The 24,534-nt window shown below is 49.8% G+C and overlaps 1 protein-coding gene across 8 annotated transcripts in view; it reads left to right on the top strand.

The window, feature by feature from the left end:
* MICAL2 (microtubule associated monooxygenase, calponin and LIM domain containing 2) overlaps positions 1-24,534 on the top strand; it is a 207,781-nt gene that overhangs the window by 3,362 nt on the left and 179,885 nt on the right. For 3 of the 8 annotated variants that reach the window (XM_070425269.1, XM_070425268.1, XM_070425260.1), the window contains exon 1: positions 14,613-15,627. The exons of 2 other annotated variants lie outside the window; for them this stretch is intronic. The gene's annotated coding sequence lies outside the window, so the exon portion shown is untranslated. Of the gene's footprint in view, positions 1-14,612; positions 15,628-24,534 lie in introns of those variants that run through there. 3 more of the 8 variants (XM_070425262.1, XM_070425264.1, XM_070425270.1) reach the window with 3 other exon arrangements.

Here is a 24,534-nt window from a genome sequence, read left to right as displayed (position 1 = left end):
TCCATCCTCTGGGGCCATCCTCTGTGGCCATCCTCTGGGGCCATCCTCTGAACTTGGAGGTTTGGTGAGTACAGCTCCCCTGCTGTGCTTACTGTTTCCCACCTTATATTGTCAGTCCGCACTTTACATTGTTGATGAGTTCTGCGACCTTACGTGAAATGATATATAATGAAGCCAACTTACCATAGGCTAATTGATATAAGTGACAGTTAGGTTTCTCCGTCATCCCATCAACGTTATAATGAGCTAACTTTTAATGAAACGACATTATTCAAGGACCTGCTGCAATTATTTGTGAATGTGTCATTAAAGATACTCATAAACTTGGCAGGTTTATTTTCTGGTTCTCACTAATCCCCTTTGCTCTGTATTCCCTCAGTGTTTATGCGTGTCTTTATTAGGATATCCACCATAAGGTATTGCAGTCCTCTATTTAAAGATGTTATGAATATTTTCAAACAGAAAAATGGAGAGAATAGTACAATGATCCCCATATGAACATTACCCAGCTTCAACAGTCATCAAGATTTCAAGATTATGCCAAGCTGGCGCCCCCCCCCCCCCCCATCTCCCCTCCCTTTCTCTCCTTCCCTTTCCTCTTTTTTTTTCTTCCCCTGTTCTTTCTTCCTGAGGTATTTTACAACAAATCTTTGATATCATGTCATTTTGCCCCTAAATAATCTAGTGTATATCTATTTTAGAAAAAACAACCTCTTTCATACCACATTGCCATTATTGCATGTAATAGAATTAGCGGTAATTCTTTGGTCTCACCTGTCCGTACTCAGATTTCCTTGGTTGTTTGAATCAGGATCCAGACAAAGTGTGTGCTGCATTTGGTTGTTAGTCCCTTTATGCCTATTTTAACCTGGAGCAGCCCCCACCCCCCTTTTAGTCAGCATTAGGCTTTGCTCTAAGTGCCCATCTCCTCCACTGGACAGTGAACCTCTTGTGAGTGGAGTTGGCTTCTCTGCCATGCGGATCCCCAGCACCCTGTCTGAATGGGGCAGAGGCTGCCTGAGCATCTATCTGCCCAGTTGTGTCCGAGCCACTCAGGAAGTGCGTTTCGAATGAATGAACCCCGTCATGGTTTTGTGTGGCTGCCTGTGTTTAGATAAGCGGTTAAAAAAAAAAAAGATGACTTGCTTGCATGTGGACTTTCCTCAGCATACATCAGTCTGTAAACATCCTGAAACAATAAAATGATTTGCTGTGCTCACCCGAGCCCTTCTGGTTTGTGGTGGGGAGCCCAGGCAGCCACATTTGTGCCCTGATCAGCAATGAGGTCATTTCCGCCTGAGCTATGAATCCTGACTTACTCAGCCACAGGGATTACCACGGCCTGACCCAGGCCCTTGGCATTTGAGCTGCGGGGAGAAGGCTGTCCACTTCTCTCTTTGTCCTCTCTCTGGACGGCACTCCTTCCCTGGTGCCTTCAGGAGCCATCTCTAACCTGCCTCACACCTGGGCGAGTTGTGCGGCCTTTCTCAAATCATTCCGCACCTGCAACCAGCAGGTCATGACAGAAAATGAACGCCTGACCTTTCAGTGTGTCGTCAGAATTTGAGGCGAAGAGATAGTACCAACGCTGGCACCCTTGTGGGAGTACTAATGAAGGGGACCAGAGGCTCAAGAGGGGAGGGAAAGGTGTGCTTCCTCCCCTTGATACTGAGCTTCACACCTCATTCCCTGGGTTCCAGCCCTCAAGGTGCTTCTGACCCACCCACCAGGACCTGTGTCTGCAGGCTGCCCTCAAATGAAGAGGTTCTTTTTCTCTTCCCCCTCCTCCTCCTCGTCCTCCTCCTCCTCCTTCTCCTCTTCATCATTTTTCTCAACAGTAGACAGTCTTTCCCACTAGGCAGAAGTAGAACAAAATGTTTTGTCTTTCTCTCTGGATGGCAAGGCTAGAGTTGGACTGAACATTGACCAAGCCTTGGAAGAAATGCAAACGTGTGGTATGTGTGGGTGCATACATACCACACACCTGCATAGATGCATGCACCTTACCCCCACACAGCTTGTCATTCTCTGAGAGTCTGGGTAATTCCCCCCCCCACCCCACCCCTTTATCTTTTACTTCTCCAGTACTTTTCCAAAATTTTTATAATAAAAATATTTTATTTTTCTAATGGAAAACCCAAATACTTGTGTGTGTGTGTTTCTCTTTTAAAAAATAGACCTTCCTTCAACTGATTTGGATGGTAGACAAAATTATACATGCATTTGGCACAACTTATAGTGTGGATGAGGTCACATAGCCATTGGAATTTTGATATTTACTTACTTTATTGTGTGATATTATTTTAAAGAACATCACTGGCCTTCCTAAAAGTTAGGAAGTAAACAAAGCTGCGGCGTAGGAGATGGGAAGCTATGATACCCATGAGGCCTCACCCTCTCTCCCGTTCTACTTCCTCCCTTTTCTTCCCGAGAATTTCATGTTATTTCCCCAACATGAAATTGCTCTAACATTAGGCTCCTGATTCTGATTTCTTTTTTTATTCAGGGAGGCTGAGATTCAGAGGAAGACAGTATGACATGCTGTGTTAAGACAAGGCTGGCAGGACCAAGCTTCCGGCTCTGAGGGCCCACCCTCTCCTCTTGGGCAAGTGCCTGAGAGCCAACCAGCCAGGTCACCTCACTTTGGGGGGCTCTGACCCCTCCCTCCACCATGTTTTGTTTTCTTCCCTGCGTCCTCCCCAGAGGTAGAAAATATGGCTGTGCTGGGCTGATAAGGCTCCTCCTTTCTAAAGCGCAGACCATCTGGTCTCGGGAACTCAGAGCTGGCGGGGTTGATAGGAGACGTGGGCCCTCCGGTCACAACCAAACCTCGTTGCATCACCATGGAGTCTGGCGTTTGAGACGTTTCCTTTCTCTGTCAGCTACTGAGCAAGCGTCTACCCCTGTGTCCCAGATGAAGAGCCTTTCATAGATATCAGGTGTGGTATCATTTCTTAATTGCAGCTGCTCTGTACCCATCCATGCATCTAAATATTACTACAGTTCATCTCAGAAAAACCTGCCCATCTCCATGGCAGCTCACAGGGAGTGGTGCGGGTAGATGCTGCTGATGGTCTTAGGGTTGGAATTTTTAGTGTGTTCCTTTAAAAATTTATTTATTTATTTGAGAGAGAGAGAGAGAGAGAGAGAGAGAGAGAGAGAGAGATTTGTTGTATCACTTATTTATGCATTCATTGGTTGATTCTTGTATGTGGCCTAACCAGGGATGGAACCTGCAACCTTGACATATCGGGACGATGCTCTAGCCAGCTCGGCTTCCTGGCCAGGGCTTTTAGTGTGTTCTTTATTTGCACTTGTGTTTCTCTTCTCTGAGAGTCGGGGTAATTCCCCACCCTAACCCCCTCCTCCCAAGGGCTGTGTAGCATTTGCATTTCTTCCAAGGCTTGGTCAAAATTCTCTCTGGGGAATCCAGAGGTAAAGGCAGGCCCAAGAACAGGGCCTTGTTTCCTGCTGGTTTGGGACTTAGGTTTTGCTCCTTCCTGGGCAGTCAGGGATGTCCAGTGCAGATGCCCGTTCTGCTGGCTGCAGGAGGAGCGTGGCAAGGAGCTGGACGACGGCTCCTGGTCCCTGAGCTGCCAGAACAGCAGGCCTCGGGAACATTTGCAGGCCTGAGCTTCTGACACACCCAGTCCAGAGGCCCAGGAGACAGGAGTGGGAGTCCAGGGACATCCCGTTCTGGCCTTGCCATGTGGTGTCAATGTGTTAAGATATGGCAACGACTGTTTTGCTCTCATGACTCTGAATGTCTGGCCTTGGCTACTTATTTGAGTTCTGATTGTATCTGATAAAGACTTGCAGGATTTCAGGGTTTAGCCTGTGCTTGGGGCCAGGAAGATGAGGTGTAGTGGCAGGAGAAGAAGTGCCTGGAAGAAATGTAGTTGGGACTTTTGGTCACTAAGGAGAGTTGCTCCCTGGAGCAGAGTAGGCACAAGGTCTGCCGGGAGCACTCTGTTGGACAGCTGTTGTCCCCAGAGAAGCAGAATGAGGGGCTGAGGTATGTTATGCAGGGTTCATGGTTGCTATGAAGTCGGGGTGCTGACACCCACTATCAGGACAGCCGGGCTTTTGCACAACTTGATGTGAAGGTGATAAGAGTCAGGAGCTCCCTGCTTGGAGGAGGGAGGAATCTGACAGCCGGATGAAAGGGAAAACAGAATAGAGGAATAAGCAGGGGGTCTGGAGGGCCTCTTTCCAGACCCTCAGGGAGAGGAGTCATTCTCTTTCCTCAGAAAATGTCCTGGGGGGCTCCTGCAACCAGATTGGGCCTCGGGGACTGTGGGGTCCATGCTGGGAGAGCTCAGCCATCTGCCTGGAGTTGCAGCACATTCCTGTTGTGAAGGAAGGAAGAGGCTCTGGATGCAGTCTCAGACTTCCTCTCGATTCCACGCTTGCTGCAGCCAGGAGACCCAAACATTCCTGCTTGGTCCAGGTTTTCACCTCCAGCTTGGGTGGGTCTGTTTACTTATATCTGACATTTGGACTCTCTTAAAAAATGACTCACCTACCTCCACACACAGATGCATGGTACTCACCTCACACACCTGCATAGATGCATGCACCTTACCCCCACACAGCTGCATAGATGCATGGTACTCACCCATGCACAGCTGCATAGATGCATATTACTCACCCCACACACCTGCATAGATGCATGGTATTCCCCAACACACAGTTGCATAGATGCTTGGTACTCACCCTCACACAGCTGCATAGATGGTTGGTACTTACCCCACACACCTGCATAGATGCATAATACTCACCCCACATACCTGCATAGATGCATGGTACTCACCCATGCACAGCTGAATAGATGCATGGTACTCACCCACACACAGCTGCATGGATGCAGGTACTCACCCCACACACCTGCATTGATGCATGGTACTCACCCATACACACCTGCATAGATGCATGGTACTCACCCACACACACCTGCATTGATGCTTGGTACTCACCCATACACACCTGCATAGATGCATGGTACTCACCCCACACACCTGCATAGATGCATGGTACTCACCCACACACACCTGCATTGATGCATGGTACTCACCCACACACACCTGCATTGATGCATGGTACTCACCCACACACACCTGCACTGATGCATATTACTCACCCACACACACAATACACTGATGCATGTAAAGAAGTCACTAAATACAAAGGGAATTCAATGAAAAGTAAATGTTCTTTCTTCCCATGTCCTCCAGCCCTCAGTCCTCTTCCTCAAGTGGCATCTGGTGTCCCATTCTGCTGTGGATGCTTCCAGAATGAGTTGAGACATATCTTTATACCTGTGTTCCCCTTTGTGCCTCTTCAGGCCTCCTGGGGAACAATCAGGATGTGAAACAACAGGGCCCACAGGGCTGCTGAGAATCAGCATTTGCTTGAATTAGCCAAAGCTCAATCATCACCCTGCTTTGTCACTGCTCCCCTTTGGGAACATCCTTGCGTTAGATTTGTGGGGGTAGAGAGTCTGGGTCTGAGGAAAACCTCAGAGGAATGTTCTGGATGCATGTGACAGAGGCAGAAGCAAAGAAACCAATGTGCTGAGAGAGACCTGGCTTCACATCCAAGCCGAGTTGCCTTGGGCAAGTCAGTGAACCCTGGTATTTCAGTCTGTAAAAAGGAGGTGTTTATACCGATCTCAAGTGCAGAGATGAAATTAAAATATTTGTGAAGTGCCCGGTTTACGTAGGCACTGCAAAACATCAGTGGTTTTTGTCTTGTCTTTCCCTACGTCTAAAGAGTGACCCATTTTCAGAATAAATGACATTGGCATGGAATCCTCTGGATGACTTCCCGGAAGTCCTCTCAGGGGGTCCCTAAGCTTTATTCCCTTGCGGAAGGCAGCCAGTCCTCCATTTTCTACCAAGTTTAACTCTTCCCCATCACCTCCTCCTGCTTGTGGGGAGCCCAGCCTCCATCCTCCTCAGCCTCTCAATACCACCTCCTTCTCTATCCCTCTGTCCTCCCAACCCCCAGCCGCATTGGTGAGCAGGATGCTGTGGCCACTTGGGGAGGACTCTGGGCTGTTTACAGCCGTCTCTGGGGTGTTTATGTTGTAATCTCTTCGGAAGCTCCTAGCAGATGTCTGTTTATTGCTGCAACTTCATTTTTATCTTCAGCATGAAAGAAGAGAGGAGCTGTTTCTCAAAACCTTTCTTTGGCATGGCCACACAATACAGCCTAGACTGCCTCCCCGAGTTTCATTCTTCATCATTCTTGCTCTCTACCCATTCTGAAGCCCTTCAGATCCGGCAGAGAGACCTTTTATGTCCTGATTTTAGGGCAGCACTTAAATTTGGCAGGCAGTTGTAATCTCTTAAAAAGGTAGGTCAGAGAAGCAAACGCAACCAGCTGACTTGTCTTTTTCTGGGCTGGGACAGATGGTGTGAATGAGAGTAGCATTTCTGTGTCCATAGAAACCAACACCTTCCCCCACGTCTGCCCCTTCCCTCCACCCTGCATGCTGCCTGCTGATTGGCTGGGAGATCTTTAGCGGTTCCTTTCCCTTTGGACTCAGGGAGGCTCAAGGTAAGGAGGGAGTGGAACAAGGGTAGTTGCAAACGTGCTGACCTCCCGGGAGTGAGGAAGAGGTGAGGCCCTGAGCCACAGAATCTTGATGTCAGATTGGAAGGGGCCTCCGGGGTCCTCCAGATCTCACTCCTGCACCTTGTTGTACTGTACCTACAGGGAAACTGAGGCTCAGGGTGTTCTTGATACTGAGCAGAGGCCTGGGAGGTGCAGTGCCTTGTTCAAGGTCACCCAGCCAGGTCTCAGTCAGGTCTTTTCTCCATCTACCATTTCTGCCCTGCCAGGACCCTGTGATCCGTCTCCAGCTGCTCTGTCTGCAGTTCTGAAGGACAGAGCCCACCCCCTAAACCCCTTTCTAACTGCTCTCCCATTCTTTGAATTTAGGGTGTATACACTTGTAGCACTTGGTTTGTACAACAATTTGGTGCAAGGTCTTTCCTTATCGAAAATACCATCCCCAGAGCCTTGGGGTCTGAAATTCCTATCTTTGTTTTTAGCCATTGTTTCCAGAGGGCCTTTTAAAATATATATACTTTAACTAGGAAGGACAACACATAATAGTGTATTTCTGACTGTCTGTCAGCTGAGAGCTGAACCCTGAGAGAATGGGGGATGCGTTCTCTGGGAATAGGTGGAGGAGGGCATGAGAAAAACTTGTAAATAGGGCGCTGTCAGGGCAGGCATGGAGTACCATGGCCAAGGCTCCTTAGCTCACAATGCACAATGTCCATGCTGGGGGCCTGTGATGAATGGCAGGAACAGAGTTAATCTAACGCACAGAGGGAGGTGCATTGGACGAGCTCACTGATGCCTGCATTTCAAGGCAGAGTATGCAATGTGCTTTGGAGAGTTGCATAGTGTGGGGAATCAGGGGAGACTTCCTGGAGGAGGTGGCACTTGGTCATTGAAATGAGCCTAGAGGATGGAAGGACTTCCATAGGCACAGATGGGCAGAGGTACAGCACAAAGAGATGTGGGAAAGTGAGGTAGGTTCAGGGTGCCACATGGTGAAAACATGGGTCTGCCTAGGGAACCTGTGGGAGCTGAGGCTGGAATCAGGCCAGCCCTGAGTGCTGGGTGGGGACACGGCCCTAACACAGCAGGCAGTGGGAAGTCATTGGAGATGGGTGGTCAGAGCTGTCCTTCAGGCAGATCAGCTTGTGGGGGAGTCAGGGTGAGGGATCTGTCAGGAGGTCTGCATTGCCCTCCATGCTTTGGATGTGTCCATCGACCAGACAGCAGCTGTTGATCGGGACCAAGGAGGGAGTGGGGAATAGGGGCTGGGCATGGGGGTCAGGTAAGGCTGGGTCCCAGTAAGGCCTCATCTGTGTGCTGGTTTTGCCTGCAGCCCTCTGTGTGAGGAGGGTCAGAATGGGCAGTCCTGTATTTCAGTTTAGAAGGAGGACAGACCACTTGGAACTCCTCAGTTAGGGTCTTAGAAGATGGGACATCTGTCCCTTTCTGTGCCAACAAGGGTGCCTGCTCTGAGCTCTGGCAACTCTGTCCTCTGTAGAAAATGGTTACTGCCCCGCCATTCATCATCTTGCTACAGGCTGAGCCTTCCTCGATGATCATTCCCCTTCCTCAAGGTCAGTTTGAGGGGAATGAATAGGGCAGTGATGGCGAACCTTTTGAGCTCGGTGTGTCAGCATTTTGAAAAACCCTAACTTAACTCTGGTGCCATGTCACATATAGAAATTTTTTGATCTTTGCAACCATAGTAAAACAAAGACTTATATTTTTGATATTTATTTTATATATTTAAATAAAACATTTAACAAAGAAAAATCAACCAAAAAAATGAGTTTGTGTGTCACCTCTGACACGCGTGTCATAGGTTCGCCATCACTGGAACAGGGAGTCAGGTGCTGAGCCGCAGTGGGGGTGGGTACCCATGGATCAAGAGCAGGAGTTACCTGCCTGCATGTGGATGAGACACCCACCAAAGCTAGGACGGGACAGGAATCCAGGGGCCTCCCTCTTCCTTTGTCAGAATCGGTTCTGCAGGCACCAGATGCTCCAAGCATTGTGGGCCATGATCTGAAATGACGGATTCTCCCGTCTGTGGTCTCATAAGTACCCGAGTATCTCCTGCAGGGGGTCCTGCCCTGGGTCTCTGGCGCACACGTGGAGTTCATGTCCCCTAGGAGGAGACTTGAGCTTACCGGTGGACTGGGCTGGACTTGATGTCACCAGGCAGCTGGAACACATTGCAGGGGTCGAGCGTGTCTGTCTCCCAGCGTTTTCCCCAGCCCTGTGGACACCTTGGCCCTGGGGAGGGCCCAAAACCTGAGCTCAGCTTCCGCTTGCACCAGTGTGAACCTGGCAGGTGGGAGGCATGGCAACCTGGTACGCTTGCGGCTCTGACATTTGAGCAGGGCTGCTGGCACCTGTTCTCTGCCATAGATGCCTCAGAAATACCCTTGCTTTCTGTGAGGGAATAAATTGCTCCTGCAAGCAGCAAATGTCATGAGTATAGTGCCTGTGGGAGCTGTGTGTGTGTGTGTGCGTGTGCGTGTTGCGGGGCGGGGTGGTTACTGCAACAGCTTTTGTCTTTGTTCTCCTAGCATCAGTTCTACCAAAATGAGACCAAGTTAGTTCACTGAGTGACTGATCAAGTGAACGCTCCATTCATTCTGCCAGTCAGGACTTCTGGCGTTTCTTGTATTTGCAGCCCATTATGGCTCAGAGTCACTAGGAAAGCTTGGGCAAGCCGCTTCTTTTCTCTAAGCCTCGAGTTTCTGTTCTGTGGCCTCAAGTTTATCTCACAGGGTGTCAGTGAGGATTGAATGGGGCAATGGGCTTAGCACCCCCGACGCAGGGCCTGGCACAGAGGTGGCCTCTTCCACTCTGGCCCTTTCCCGAATTGGCCCACAGGAGGCTCAGAGCACAGATGTGGGCAGGGTTCCTCTCAAGCTCCCGTTGGGCACTGTTCCCTAAATGGCTTTTACCCTTAACCAGTGACTTTTAAGAGAATGTCTCAGTCAAAGCACCTGTGTGTGCAGCCGAGAAAACACGATGCCTTTCTCTTCGTGAGAGGTCCTCTCAGCCAGACCTTGGAGCTGCAGGGCCGTGCCAGCCTGGGCTTGCACATGGGGGTGGGGGGGCCTTCCATCTTTGGACGGCTCCTCCTGTCACCTCCCTGATGGCTCCCCATGGCTTCTGGCATTTGGTTCCAGTGTTTCCTCCTTGAAGCCACCGAGACTGAGTCTAATTTCTCCTCCACATGACAGCTCTTTGGACACTGTTTTTAAAAATCAAATCTCTGATACCATCAGTTAGAAGCTGTACCATTATTTTATTTGTAAGAAAGAAAAAGTGCTTCCAATTCAGTTGTGCAACCATGCCTTGTTATCACTTAACATGTTTATTTTGTATTTACCGAAAGCGTTCTTTTAGAGCTTAGACCTACGTCGGTGGTTCTCAACCTGTGGGTCGCTACCCCTTTGGCGGTCGAATGACCCTTTCACAGGGGTCACCTAAGACCATCCTGCATATCAGATATTTACATTACGATTCATAAGAGTAGCAACATTACAGTTATGAAGTAGCAACGACAATAATTTTATGGTTGGGTCACAACATGAGGAGCTGTATTTAAAGGGCCAGAAGGTTGAGAACCACTGACCTACGTCTTCATTCCATATCACTCTTGCATGTACATAAAAAAGGAAAATAAATTGGTTACGGCATTTCTTAAAACTTTTTCACTTTCAGAACCCAAGTCTTCCAAATCACTTTTTGACCCAGAGTCACCCATGTGTGTTTTGTACATTCTTATGTTCTGGTGAAGTAGTGATGTCTGTCTTAATCTCTATTGTCTCTGGATTTTTTTCTAACTTCTGGTGCTCATTCTGTAAGTTTCGATGGTGTTGCTTTCTTTACTTTTATCAGAAGGTATCCAAGGAGGGTTTTATAGTCAGCAGCCGGGACTCACATTCCTTCCTGACATCCTTAAATGCTTGGCCTCCTGAAGTGTGGAAGGCGGCAGTTGTCTAGATTTGTCAACAGTCAAATTTCCACACGACAATGGAAATGAGGCAATGACAACTGCGCCACAGCTGCATCCGGGCCCCGAGGGATTGTTAGGGGTCGGGGGGATTGTGCGATACAGTCTGCTTTCAGACATTTTATCACTGAAAAAAGTTGCATCTTCTCATTAGTGAAACATAATATTTAAAGACAGCCCTTTTGTTCTCTCTTGAGTCTTCTTTCAGATTAACAACCTATGATGTAGGCTCGCTTGGGTCTTTTGACCTTTCCTTGGTTCTCCTCTGAACAAAATCCAGTTTGTTCATATTCTAATACAGCGAGGGCAATACCCAGACCATATATGGTATTTGTGGTGTGACCACAGCAGAGGAAGGGAGCTGTCACCTCCCTAGTTTAGGTCATTCTACTCCTCTTAATGCAGCCCAAGATTGCATCAGCTTTTCTGGCAGCCACACCACCCCATTTTTGCTGACATTATTGCTGACCAGATCTATTTAGCACGTGGTGTTGTTGGGAAGCTGCTTCTCCCCTGGCCTAGAATGTGTGTGGCTTTAGAATTTAAAGGCAGAGCCTCTGTTTTGTTCACACCTGACTCAGAACAGCCATGCCTGTTGAATGTCAAGTTGTTCACTTCAGTGCAGCCCTGTTCTGTTGAGCTCCTTCAGGATCCTATTTGTGTGCCTTCCATAGCATCACCCACGTCACTGATAGAATGCTTATCTGGAGCGAGGCCTCTGGCATGCTGCTCGTGTCCTCTCCTCAGGTGACGTGATCTTTGATCGGCTTACTTTTGGAAAGGTAGTCCCCTTGCCTAAGTCTCGGCCCTTTTGCTTTTCTGACCTGTGACTGGACGCCTTCTTATATCTAGGTGTGCCAGTTCCCATGGACCACCAAGCGTCCTATCACAGAATGAGGTGATGTCCTTGACCCCACATGCTCTGTTCCCAGAGGCTCTGCAGCTGCTTTCAGGCACCCCTGCTACCCCGCAGGGATTCGGTAGACACTTCAGTCACACCTGCAGGGTTCCACACCCTGGACCAGGACACCTGGTCACTGAAAATATCTAAATCTCCTTTTTAAAAAACCAAGCCCCTCCCCCACCTCAGCTTCCGGTCTCCTCTCCATGTTGGATCTTTACTTGTCAGTCTAAGAATAGCTCTTTTTTTAAACCAATGTCACCACAATAAATTTAACATTTTTTTAAAAATGTATCTCTCTCTTTTTTTTTTAAATATGTATTTTATTGATTTTTTACAGAGAGAAGGGGAGAGGGATAGAGAGTCAGAAACATGGTGAGAGAGAAACATCAATCAGCTGCCTCCTGCACACCTCCCACTGGGGATGTGCCCGCAACCAAGGCACATGCCCCTGACCGGCATTGAACCTGGGACCCTTGAGTCCACAGGCGGACGCTCTATCCACTGAGCCAAACCGGTCAGGGCAAAAATGTATCTCTTTTTGACAAAGGCCACGATGCACCCAGAGTGGGAGCTGAGGCCCAACTTCCCAGGATCCTTTATGCCTCTAGACCACTTGGATCAAGACAACCCCCCACCCCAAACCTTCCTTCTCCCTGGGGCCTGGGGTGCAGCCTCAGCACCCAGGGCTTGCCTCTTCCGGTGGACACTCTGGGGTGGGCCCTGCATCACTGTCTCGGGCTTCCTTGGCTATGCATCCTTCTCCTGGGGATGAGACTGCTCTCTAACAAGGCTTTCCTGTGCAACCACGTGGCTCCTATTCTGTGCCACCTACAGAGCAGTTACATGAGCCAGGACTGGGGTAAGGGCTTTGTAAACATGAACTCATTCAATCCTTGGGCCAACCCCATGAGGTAGATATTGTCATTATTCCCACTTACCAATGAGGGAATTAAGGCTCAGAGGGTTTAATTGACTTGCTCAAAATTTCATAGCTGGGATGGGGAAAAGGGTGAATTAGAATCTAGTCAGTTTGCCCCTGAGTCCAACTCTGAATCATTATGGTCAGTTGCCCACTTCCTGAACTTCCTTCTCCGTCCCCTTCTTCTCTTCCTCCTCCTCTTGCCTCTCCATCCCATCCCCCTGCTCCTCACTCCCCCCTCTCCCTCCCAAGTGTATAACTAGAATTGCATTTCAGAGTCTGAATCATTTATTTTCTCAGTCTCAGGTCCCAGAGCCCTTCTATTCCCCCAGCCATCTGAGTCTGTTTTCTTAGAGCCTCAGGCACCCACTTCCCCTTCTTTGATCTCACAAACTTCAGAGGAAATGATTGCTTGTCCTCCACAGTTCCTGTGTCTCCTGGTCACTACCCATCGGCCATAACCCATAGCCATGGGAATTAGGTTAGTTGTTCCGTTTTTAGGGACGCATCCTCTGTCTTCTGGAAGATGAAATGCTCAGCAAGGCCAGTCGGAGCTTTCAGCCCGCGGGGCTTCCACCGCTGTCAAGGGTGGGTGATCCCCCCAGCCCCCGCCCCCAACCACCAGAGCTCTTCTCTGGTTGGCCTGGCATCTGGGTCAGCAGCAGGCCAGTGGTGTCCATGGTGGCTTGACTTTTGCACCTCAGTTCTCTCTTCACACACGTGTTCTCCAGAATTATTCCCTTGTCTTTGTTTCATGGGCTTGCCACACAGACACACATCTTTTTTGTTATGTAGGCACTCCGTCTCCCTCTCAATTCCAAGTCCAATTCTTTATTTTTTAGTTTTTAAAAAATATTTTTATTGATTTTAGAGACAGGGGAAGGGAAAGGGAGAAAGAAACGTCTATGTGAGAGAGAAACATCAATCGGTTGCCTCCTGTATGCACCCTGACTGGGGACTGAACCCGCAACCTGGGCTTATGCCCTGACCAGGAATCGAACCAGTGACCTTTTGGTGCATGGGATGATGCTCAGCCAGCTGAACCACACTGGCCAGGGCTCAAGTCCATTTTTGTTGTTGTTGTTAATCCTCACCCGAGGATATTTTTTTCTATTGATTTTTAGAGACTGGAAAGGAGTGAGAATGGAAAGAGAGAGGAACTTTAAAGTGACAGAGACACATTGATTGGTTGCTTCCTGCATGCACTCAGTCAGGGCTGGGGACCGAACTTGCAGCCAGGTATGTGCCCTTGACCAGGAATTGAACCCATGGCCCTTTGGTGCCAGGCAATGCTCTAACTGCCAACCCACAACAGATAGGACCCAAGTCCATTTTATAAGAGGATAAAAGCGGGTCGCCGAGAAATGTGTATATGTAAAGAAAAGAATCCGTATTTATATTTGCATGTATATGCGTAAACATCATCAGGGACAAGACACAGCAACTGATACTAGTGGTTGCCTGTTTCAGAGTTGGGACTGACTAGGGAGACGGGGCCAAGATAGGGGTACAAATTTCCTATGTACTTCTGTGCTTTTTGATTTTTGAGTCATGTGAATTCATTTTCCTATTCCGAATTTTAAAAAGCATAGATCATCTGGGAGTCCGGACTGTTGAACTGTGGAAGGAGTAGGACTCACCTGGCTGAGTCATCGCTCTGCCTCCTGCTGCCACCTGGACCTCAGTTCTCAGGCATGCACAGGCCTAGGCGCAGCCTACTTACCGTGCAGTGCGGACACAGGAGACCCTCCTCTGGTGGCTGCATGGCCGCACACAGGGAGGGTCTGCAGTGAACAGGCCTCCTCCCTCCTCCCTGGTTCACCTCTCTGAAGCTCAGCAGTAACTTGAGGTTTTGCTACCTTTGGTGGTAATCTCAATTTACTGAGAGCTGGTGCACCTAAAACTTACACCATGGTTTTTTCCCCCTCTGTTGAACTCCAGTATTTAAGGAAATTGAAGCACTCTGAACGTCTGGGTTTGCCTGGAACTGTGTACTTTTCTTTTCCAGACCTGTAGGACTTGACAGGTCATTTCTCTCCCAGTCATACTCACCTGCTCAGCACAGGGAGTGCCCTTAGAATGGGCCTAACACCCTTTGAAAACACAAGCCCATGACTGGGTTTGCAGATACCCGAGGTCAGAGCAGGCCCTGAAGGAAAAATTCAGGGAATTGGGAGAGCCAGTTCAGGTACCCATAATTGAGGAAGTGACCTGCTTAGGAAGGTGACTTGTTTACCTTGGGCAGTTCATTGAGAAGCACAGGTATATTGAGCACCTACTGTGTGTCCTAGGCCCTGTGCTGTGGGAAGGACAATGTGGCTAAGGCTCAGCCTTTCCTCCCTAAGTGTTCACAGTATACTTGGGAAAACAAGACACACGTGTTTTAAAAAAATAACAGGAGATTTTGGTAATAGTTCAGTTCATAGAAGGCAAGTCACATGGTAGTTCATGACTAATTTCCATATGACTGGTGGAGACACCTTCGGGTGTGGGGGGTGTTTTCTAGGGGCTGAAGAGGACCTGGAAAGCTGCCTAGTGGAGGAGGAGGAGGAGGAGGAAGAAGAGGGGAAGGAAAAGGAGGGGAAGGAGGCACATTTGATCTGGATCTCGAAGGAAAGATGAAGGGCCGATGGATAAGTAGGAGGAAGAAGAGAGCATTCTAGTGGGCGTCAAGGTCAGGAGGAATGGGAAATGGCCTGGTTTGAAGGTGGGTGGAGGGAGCTGAGGTTGGGCAGATGAATTTAGGACTGATGCAGATAGCTTTCAATATGACAGAGAGCCGGAGATTGTGTGTGTGTGTGTGTGTGTGTGTGTGTGTGTGTGTGTGTATGTGTGTATGTGTATGTGTATGTGTATGTGTAAGTTCAGAACAGAGGTGGGAGGATAAGGGCCCAGGGTCTCATAGGGAACTCTTGTAAATCCTAGGGAGGGTGGACAAGAAGAGGTTTGGCCTCCAGACATTTTAATCTGGGCATCTCAGCTTGTCCTCCCGAGATGTCCTCAGGAGCAAAGAGGGAGGCCGGAGGCATGCTAGCCCTTCCCCCATCGTTGTACTGTTTGGACATTTTCTTCTTGGGCATTTTAAATGCCTATTCATTCATTCATTCATTCATTCTGCAGATGTTTATGATTCTTACTGGGTGTCAGAACCTGTTCTGCGTAGCTGTGGTTACAGCAGGGGAAAAAAACCCCAGGGTGAAATCCCTTGCCACATGGAGGGGAGACAGTAAACGGGTAAGTGAAGCGTATGAGGCCAGGCGATAAGGGGTGGGTGAAGAACACTGCTGCGGGGAAGACAGGCTGTGCTGGGTGGGGCGGAGGGTGGCAGTTGGGGGGAGGGCTGTAATTTTCAATAGGCTGGTCAGGAACAGCCTCCCTGACTCACCCTGTTGCTGGGACTGGTAAGCCAGCAAGTCTGGGGCCATAAGAAAGGGGGCCAGGCCAGGCAGGGCAGGGACCTCGAGTCCCCAGGGGATCCTCTTCGACCCACTGGGTCTCAGCTCGAGGCAGCAGGGAGCCTTTGAGTGTTCTTGAGCAGAGGAGCACCATGTCTGGGAAGATGTCCCTAGTAACTCTGTGGAGGATAGACCATAGGGGATGAGGCTAAGGTCCCAGGAGGAGATGACCAGGGCTTTGAAAAGTCCACTGATTTGGCACTTCCTGCCTGGGCATGGTGGGGCAGGGCGAGGAAGCAAAAGTAGTGGGGCATGGTGAGGGTGAGAGCAGGTAGGGGCAGAAAGGGAATGGAAGCAGGGCTTAGGCTGGACGGGTGACAGCACACTGGAGTTCTTAGAATTTGGCGCTTGGGGGTGGTTTACACATAGTTGCCGTGAGTTTTCTCTCATTGGTTTAGTGTAGTGTAGTGCTTAAGAATGTGGGCTCTGGGTTTGAATCCTGCCTAAGTGACCTTGGGCAAGTTACTGAACCTCTGTGCCTCAAGCTCTGCATCTGTAAAATGGGTGGTAGAATAATAATTACCTTACAGGCATGTATTTGAGAGGGTGAGATAGGTTGCTGAATGTAGAATACTGAATGTAGTAAGTGCCTGTTGAGTATTAGCTTGTTCGACCGTCTGCTCTCTCTCCACATATATGTGTGTGTGTATGCGAATAAAATTAATGTGTTGGACATATCCTTTCTGTTGTCCCGAAGCTAAGTCAAAGGAAGAGAATGATGCTTTTAAGGATGAAATGAGGTAATGGATTTGGCTTAGTGGCAGATGAATACTAGTTAAAAGTACTACTATTACCACCAGATATTCTCATGAAGAAAATGATTGAAGAGTGGAAATGCTCTGTAAGGTCATCGGATTCATTCATTATTTATCGAGCCGATGGTGTGCCAGGTGCTGCACTAGACATGTTATTTCCTTTCATCTTTGCAACAATTGCCCGAGATAAGCCGTTAACCACATCTCACAATGAGGAAGCTGAGGCTCAGAGAGGCTAAGATTTGTCCGAGGTCACAGAGCCCATAAGTAGCAGAGCAGGGATTTGAGGGGTTTTTTTCCCTTTAACACTAACTACCTTTTATAATAAGAACAATTATTCCATGGATGTTCTGTTATGTAAATGTACATCCACGTTTAGGTTCTTACGTCAGTCTCCCTGGGTATTGGTGCCCACACGGAGCCTTGAGAGTTAGAGGCATGGCCAACCTTCAGGATGGACAAGGGGCAGTGTCAGGGAGTGGCAGGGCCCAGAGTCAGCAGCCCATGGGAGGAAGAGGCCCGGGTGAGTCAGTGCCTTCCCTCAGTGACTCATCCCGCAGGCCTTATCAGAGCCTTTCAGCCAGACAGAGTCGGTCAGAGACCTATCTTGGTTGACCCAGCCCCTGAAGTGCTGGAGGAGCAGAGCCTGATGGGTTCAAATCCCAGCTCTACCACTTCCCAGGTGTGTAAGGCCAACACAGGAGTGAATTTCTTTGTGCCTCAGTTTTGTCATCTGTGAACCCATTCATAGGGCTTCATGAGAATTAAATGAGATGCGCCATGTAAATACTTAGAACTGCCTAGCCCATAGCAAGCACTCAGAGTTATTATTATGCTAACAGTCATTACGCATAATATTATTATAAAAGCCTGCCCTGACCTCGGAGACCAGAATAAAATGTCTCATCCTCTGCATAATTCCTCCCGTAACACATGTGGTTTTGCCTTATTATGGAAATGTGGGTGGAGCTCTTTTCCCCTTACCAGACCAAGTGTTTGAGACCAGGGAATAAATAGGTCTCCATCAGGCGCTTTTTAAGTCCCTGGAGACTTGTGCCTTGTCCTAGAAGGTGTAGAAAGACCTTGGAGGCATGGAATGGATTCCTAGTTCTCCTTGTCCCTTCAAGCCACATTTTCTGACCTGTGTTCCCCACCTGCTAGGATTGTGGAAAATGCCTGCTGTTTCTAAGGGTGCTTGACAGCTTGCAAAACATGTCCTCATCCACATTTCGCTCTGTCCTCACAATCGTTGGTGTGGGCATTGGTTATTATCCCCATTTAGTAGCTAAGGAGGCTGAGGCTCTGTAGAATTAAGTAATTTGCCCACAGACTCACAGGTGGAAGGTAAGGAAACAGGTACCCCCCGTCGTCCATCCCAGGAAGCAGTGGTCTGGAGGCTCAGATTGGCCATCTGCCAAAGCCTTTTCATGATTTCCCCTTGTCCCTCTCCTGCCGAGGCTTGGGAGGAGCCCATGTCACCACCAGTTCTGCTTCTATCCTCCTCCCTCCTCCAGGTCCTGTTACTTCCAAGTTAGCAAACAACGGTGGGCTTGAACTGAGCCAATGATCCTGGTTGCCTAAACCATCGCCACTCAGTTTTCCCTTCTCTGCGGGTCTGAGGCCTAGCCTGGGACTGCACTCTGGGCTTGGTGGGGAGCTGAGGCAGGGGAGCTCTAGCATTTGGAGCAGTGCCTGACCCCAGCGGTGCCCTGGGGAACCTGCAGTCGGAGGTGGAGGAGGCTGGCATCCATGCCTTCACCCAGGAGGAGCCCAGAACCATGTCCAAGGTGCAAGGAGTTGCTGGGGGTGGGGGTGAGGGGCGTAGCAGAGACTGTGGGGTGTGGAGAGGTGGGGTGGGATGGTGGAGCACTTTCTCTCCAGGAGGCAAGCAGGCAAATGATCCTTCCAGCTAAGGACTAAACCACAGGCTCCAGGGCTTATCAAACTAGTTCCTTAAGCATAAGACTCTTCTGTGTAGTTCAGCTCAACAAGAGGTCATTTAGAAAATGTGTCCCGGCAGGTGTGAGGAATGAGACCTCAGGTGAGATAGGGACCTGGCTATGAAAGCTCATGTCCTAAGGCCTCATTTTTACTTTTATTTTCCCCTCTCCTGGAAACCTTGCATGCCAGGGTAATGGTGGCGATACTGTGTGCCTAGGGCAGCACGCAGCTTCCTGGCATCCTGGAGCTTGGGCTAGAATCTGCGGACGGGGAGCTGACCACTCTGCTCATTGAGTTGGGTTCTAAGCCTACTGTGGGGAGAGAGGGGGGATTGGGCCTTTCCAGTCATGGGTCTCAATTCCCTCCGTGGCTATTCTGTGACCAGAGGAGCAGACACAGTAGGGTCTCCAGGGTGTAGGTGAGAAAGATCCCAGGTGGAATGGCCCCCACGGTAATGGCTCAGGGGGCCCATTCCTCACTCAAGCCAGTCTCCCTTCTTCCTCCCACCAGCCTGGCCAGTCTCCACTGCTGTTCTCTGCCCACCTGCCGGGGCCACCCCTGCCTCCAGTTCTTTCTTTGTCTTTCCCAGCATGCAGTGCTTTCCTTCTCTTTTGCCTTTATCCATCCTTACCCCGCAAGACCGAGAACCAGCCCTTCCTGCTTCAGAAAGGCTTCCTAAACTCTCTCAGCCAAATGTCCCCTCTTCTCCATATGCCTCCTGGGTGGAGAGCCAGCAGCCCCCAGCTCCGCATTTACGTGTCATGTAGCGTGTTTTGAGCACCTACCAGACAGCAGGCAGTCGAGCAGAGACCAGAAGTGTGGAGTCGACGGGCCTGGGGGTACTTTCTAGCTCTGATTCGCACGAGCTGTGTGACTTTGGGGAGGTGCTTTGATTTCTCTGACTCTCAGCGCCCTCATTTGAACTGGAGGACCCCTGCCCTTCCCTCCCTCACAGGGAGGTTGTGAGGACCTGGTGAAATACTCCACGCAGTGCACTTAGCACGCAGTTCCTAGCTCATAGCAACACTAACACGCCAGCCATGACTGTCCTTGGACATGTACTCTCTGTCGAATCCACACCCTGGTTTTATAAGTGAGACAGCATCCCCCAAAGGGGAGCAGGGGCGCCTCGGAGCCTTGACCTGTCCAAGGTCTCAGCACTCTTCTCTCCACCACCTCTGCGCCCCAAGTCCAGGCTCCTGCTCCCCAGGAATTCTTCCCAGTCCCGGTCAGGACACATGGCAAATGCTTAGTGAATGGTCTTTCCTGGCTGGTTTACGGAGAACTATGTTGGGGCAGGATATGGGACCCCTGAGCATTCCATCCCTTTCAGATTTCAGACCGATCAGCTTGCCCACGGATCCCTGCCAGTGCGGTGCACACCACTGCCACACCAGGAGTGCTGGGCAGCGTGGCACCAGCTGCACCCCAGCCAGGGAGTGTGGTCCCAAATCCTTTCCCCAGGGGAAGCCAGCCAGTTCCTTTTCATGTCTTTATGTATTGTTAAGTAGCAGAGCATACAGTTATACAAAGACAAAGAGAAGCAAGGGAAATACCTGTCTGGATAATCCCCCACGACCGGGCGGCCTTGGCCTGAACCCCGTTGCTGGGAGACAAAGAGAAAAGCCACTAGCTGGCCCGTGGGCTCTGGACAGTGTGTGGCTCTGCGTGTGTCCTGCGGGGTTGGTGGGTGAGGCCTCTTTGGAATGGCTTCCTGCGCACCCCCGCCCCCACAGGTACAGCCCGCACCCTGCCAAGGGTGGCTGCTCTTGACATTACTGTGGTCAGGATGGTTTTCACAGCGTTTCAGGTCACTGTTTCCAATTTTTCTCCAGCAAATGTTGGAAGCTGCCACTTTCTTCTCCGGCTGAGTCTCTTTGTACGAGCTGAGGTTTGCGTCTGCAGGGTCCTCGCCGCATGGGTTGTTGAGTTTAGGCCTGTGCTGACCTGGGTGCAGCCCCCCTCCCCCCCAGTCCCCCTGGGGATGAGTGGAATAATGCGTGGGCTCCTTCTCCCCTTCACCCATGGCTAATGCTGCAGGAGATGGGGAGGTTTGGTTCTTTGTTTTTGTTGCCAGCCAGGTGTTTGTTTTTGTTTCTGTTTCTCTAAAACCCTTTAAAACACATCTGAAGGTAGAGCTCCTTTTCCTAAAGGGAATGGCAAGGGGCTGTTAGAAGACCTGGAGGTATGGGAATAGACCACCTTTGGGTGGTGGCCCAGAGGTGGGGAGAAAATGAGACAAAGCAAAGATAACAGTTTAGCTATGTGTCAGCCATTGTAGTTGTACTTGTTAAGTCAGAATCTTTTAGTAAAGCTGTGTAGAAATAAAAACAAACAAAAGCCCCCCCCCCCCCCAAAAAAAAAATCTCTTCATGGGATTCCGACAGGCATATCCAGTTAAAACGCATGGGTAAATGCCATCTCATTAGCATTGCACTGATGCTCTTGGAGCTTAAAATAGCCAATGTCCAGAGAAGGAAACATGCCCACAGATGCACTGTGGGTATCCACCGGCTGCCTGTCCCGTCAGGGCCTTAAGGCAGTCCCTTTCCTGAAGGCTGTCTCTAGGTGGGGTGGAGGGCCCATTGTAGATGAGGGGGCAGAGAACAGGTGACCTCAACATCCCCAAAACAGTACCCTCCCTGCTTAGTGGCCTGTGGCTGCAGACAGCTCCCAGCTGACCCCACATATCCCTCCACCCTCCCCAAGAGGACTAGGCCTCCACTATGATTTTTCAGATTGGATATTTTCCCAGCTTGGAGCACAGGCTCACCCTTTGTACCCATGAATATGCCCGAGGAGGAAAGAAACTCTGATGAACCTATCTTGAGTCCCATGACCACCTTTTTGTCTGGGGAGTAGAAGATGGGGTGAAATCTGTTGTCAGAACAAAGGGAGAAAGATACTAGTACTACTAATAAATAAGAATAATACTAACTTTATTAAAAATATATATTTTATTGATTTTTTACAGAGAGGGAGAGGGATACAGAGTTAGAAACATCGATGAGCGAAAAACATCAATCAGCTGCCTCCTGCACACCCCGTACTGGGGATGTGCCCGCAGCCAAGGTACATGCCCTTGACCGGAATCAAACCTGGGACCCTTGGGTCCGCAGGCCGACGCTCTATCCACTGAGCCAAACTGGTTAGGGCTAGAATAATACTAACTTTTATTGAGTGCTTATTTTGTGCCAGACATTCTAAGCTCTTTCTCTTTACCTATATAACTCATTAATCTTCAAATCAACACCATTTTACATACCAGGAAGATGAGGCACAGAGAGGTTAAGCAATTTTCCCAGGGCCACATAGCTCATAGGAGAGCTGGAATTGAACCCATGCAAAGGACTCCAGATGTGCTTGTAACCACCCACTCTGATGCAGACAATAACAACAGCTGTCAGCTGCAGGCACTTACTCTGAGCGACACACTGGGCTATGTCCTTTACAGCAGAGGTTCTCAACCTGTGGGTCGCGGCCCCTTTGGCGGTCGAACGACCCTTTCACAGGGGTCGCCTAAGACCATCCTGCATATCAGATATTTACATTACGATTCATAACAGTAGCAACATTACAGTTATGAAGTAGCAACGAAAATAATTTTATGGTTGGGTCACAACATGAGGAACTGTATTTAAAGGGCCAGAAGGTTGAGAACCACTGCTTTACAGCATTCTCTCATTCTGTCTTCAGAACAGCCCCATGAAGTAGGCACTAACATTATCCCTGCTTTCAGATAAGGGCTTGAGGCTCACGTAGATTATGTGGCTTGCCCAGGGGTCACCTGACTCATGCAATGTGACAGAGCTGGGATAGGAAGCCTGGTTTTCCTGAATCCAGGGCCTGAGCTCAGGACCACTTCAGTGGGTAGCCTTTATGTCAGACACTTACCTTGCTCTGTCAGAAGCTCCCCTGGTGACTGGGACGAAGGGCAGACCTGGCTCAGCATCTGCACCTCCATTCTCTGTCTGGGAGCTTGGAGTGTGGAGACCTCTGCTCGGTGCACGTTACTGAGGCTTTGTGGCTCTAAGCTGGGTGTGTTTCACACTAACTCACACCAGAGGGTCCTAAGTAAGTCTTCAGTGCATCTAAGCTCTGGATTTCTTCATTCCTCCATTCATCACATATTGACGGAGTGCCCAGTGTGGAGGCCCTGTTCCAAGTGCTTGGGGTCCCTCAGTGAAGACCTGGCCTCTATGGAGGTAGGCTTGGAAAACAGCAGAGGGGAAAGTTCCCGAATTGTTCTTAGGCTCCTCGAGATCCATGAGGCCACTCAAGCTCACAGGAGACCTTTCCTGCACCACCCAAGTCAGGCCCACAGGGGCCTGGAGACCTCATGCTCCTTTGCTTGGGACTTGCGTGATGGCAGGTCCAAGAGGAGACTTGTTTCTTCATTCTGATTAAAGACTTTGTGTCAGGGAGTGAGCGTAGGCATGGAGCCAGGCCAGCTCACCTGTGAGTCCCAGACTGCTGTGGGCAGTGCTGAGTGAGTCTCCAGGTAAGGCGACACTTGGCTGTACCTTGCTTCCGTTTCCCCCTCTATGACATGACTTTACTACCTGACTCATTGGGTTGCTGGGACAATTGTCTGAGATAGCAAATGATAACTACCCATGGATGAATCTCTCTCCTTCCTTTAAAGGACTAACTAATTTTTACAGATGTCTCTAAAAGTCAGGGCCCATGGAGGAGTCAGCTAGAAGGCATCCTCGGTGAGGAAATCACCCATTAGGTCAAGCTTCTCATTTTACAGACAAGGGAGCTGAGGCTCATGTAAGGGAGGAATGATGCTGGGCTCCAGGCCTTCTGACTTAGTGGAAATAAAGGCAGCTCAAAGCATGTTTGGCTATTGGTCAGAGAGAGGGTATGAGTTGGTACTCGGAGTGGCTAGATCACAGTGTGCCCAGGCCTGTGTGGGAATCTGACTGGTGGTCAGTCTTTGTAGGCTGGTCCAGAAGTGCCCACCTACACCCGCCATGCAGACAACACAAGCAGAACCTCGGAGAACCCCGCTTCCCTGCTTCTGGTCTCAGCAGCGTTCCTGGGTGGGCAGGGCCTTCTGTTCCTGAGATCTGGGGAGCATGGGAAGTTTCAAACCTGGGAAGACCAATGGTAGAAATCTCTGCCAGGATGTCCCGCTTCCCCACCCACTGTACCCAGAAGCTTCCCTTGAGAAGCAGATAAATGGAGACTCCAGCCTTTCTGACTTCTGGCTCCAGATGACTCTACAGGGCCCACAGCTCATGCTGATAGAATGTGGCCAAGGCGGGCGAGCCTGTTTGTCAGCTGCCACAGGCAGGGGAGGTGTGGCTTAATAATGATGATGATGATGACAGAGATGATGCCCAGGTGGCTGCTCTCGAAGCCTACCAGCACGCAGCTGTACTAGCACACCTCTTACCTGGTGGCGGGATCGACCACGAGCACGCGGTCCCAGTGCGGCCATGCCAGGGCCTTCTGCTCTGTTAGCCCCTGTCCCTGTCTGTGAGGAGCCACCGAGACAAAGTAGGTCTAGTCCCTAACAGTGCCCATCCCATGCTTGGCCGGTGCTCAGTCAGTAGTAGCTTCTCTCCCATGAATAGTCTGAGAATTCTGAACAGTGAGTCCCAACCCCCGGCTCTCAGTGCAGACCCGTGTGTATTAAAGAGAACACCTGTGTGTTTATGTGCACACGTAGGCCTACTGCCCTGCTGAACACGTGTGTGCGTCCAGGGAGGATGGGGATTGGCTTTTGGAGATCTCAACATGCACACCGGCATTCACTTCTGTCTTCGAGAGGCTGCCTCTTGTGCACAATTTAGAATGGTGAAAGTACATCTTCAGAAATGCCTGCGACACTGGGCTCCGTTTTCCAGACAGGTGCAGAGGCATGTTCTGCAGAAGCAGTAGATGTAATCAAATCATTTGGGTGGCCATCGGAAGCCAAAGTAATAATTTGGTTAGGAAGCCCAGCCACGGTCAGGTGGCCTACTTTTATAACTCCCTAG

The sequence above is a fragment of the Myotis yumanensis genome, unplaced genomic scaffold (genome assembly GCF_028538775.1).
Source record: "Myotis yumanensis isolate MYYU_CA2020_CCGP unplaced genomic scaffold, mMyoYum1.0.hap1 SCAF_10, whole genome shotgun sequence".
Classification (NCBI taxonomy): Eukaryota; Metazoa; Chordata; class Mammalia; order Chiroptera; family Vespertilionidae; genus Myotis; species Myotis yumanensis.
The sequence above is the reverse complement of the archived record's forward strand: the minus strand, read 5'-3'. Positions and strand labels throughout refer to the sequence as shown.